General features: G+C 52.4%; 1 protein-coding gene across 1 annotated transcript in view; it reads right to left on the bottom strand.

Moving 5' to 3' along the window:
• Positions 1–845, bottom strand: part of NT5C (5', 3'-nucleotidase, cytosolic) — a 5,009-nt gene that overhangs the window by 3,796 nt on the left and 368 nt on the right. The gene's annotated exons all lie outside the window — the stretch shown is intronic.

Raw genomic sequence — 845 nt, 5'->3', positions numbered from 1 at the left:
CCCAGCCTGGAGCGCAGTGGCACGCGCCTGGCCACCACAGCCTCGACCTGCTGGGCTCCAGCGATCCTTCCGCCTCAGCCATCCAAGTAGCTGGAACTACTGGTGTGCGCCACCACGCCCAGCTAATTTTTTTATTTATTGTAGAGACGAGGTCTCACCAAGTTGCCCAGGTTGGTCTCAAACCCCTAGGCTCAGGCAATTCTCTCGCCTCCGCCTCCAAAGTGCTGGGATTACAGGCGAGAGCCACCACACCTGGCCACACAGCATATCAAACTGCAACTTTCTGCCTAGAACCCAGAGAGCTCTTTCACACATCTTCCGGCTCCCATCACTTGAGGAGACTCGGAGAGAGCCCAGCTCATCCTAGCTTTGTGGACTCCTCCTTCCCTCATGGCCCTCCTCTTAGGTTCCCCTCCCCCAATGAAACAGCCTGCACATGTGGAAAACACTGAAAATTTGAAATGTAGGCTGGGCGCAGTGGCGTACACCTATTATCCCAGCACTTTGGGAAGCTGAGGCAGGAGGAAGGCTTGAGCTCAGAAGTTCGAGACCTCATCTCTACAAAACAGTCAAAAAATTAGCCGGACAGGGTGGCACACACCTGTAGGCCCAGCTACTCAGGAGGATGAGGTGGAAGAATTGCCTGAGCCCAGGATTTAGAGGCTGTGGTAAGCTGTGATTGTGCCACTGCACTCCAGCCTGGACAACATGGTGAGATCCCAACTCAAAGAAGAAAAAAAAGGAAAATATTAATGCCCAGCACAAAGTAGGTGGCAGGAAAGTCTAACCGCTTTATCTTTTTTTTTTTTTTTTGAGTTGGAGTCTCACTCTGTCGCCCAGACTGG

The sequence above is a fragment of the Carlito syrichta genome, unplaced genomic scaffold (assembly GCF_000164805.1).
Source record: "Carlito syrichta isolate Samal-C Ts95f unplaced genomic scaffold, Tarsius_syrichta-2.0.1 Scaffold315826, whole genome shotgun sequence".
NCBI classification, from domain to species: domain Eukaryota; kingdom Metazoa; phylum Chordata; class Mammalia; order Primates; family Tarsiidae; genus Carlito; species Carlito syrichta.
This window is presented reverse-complemented; position numbering and strand designations above follow the sequence as displayed.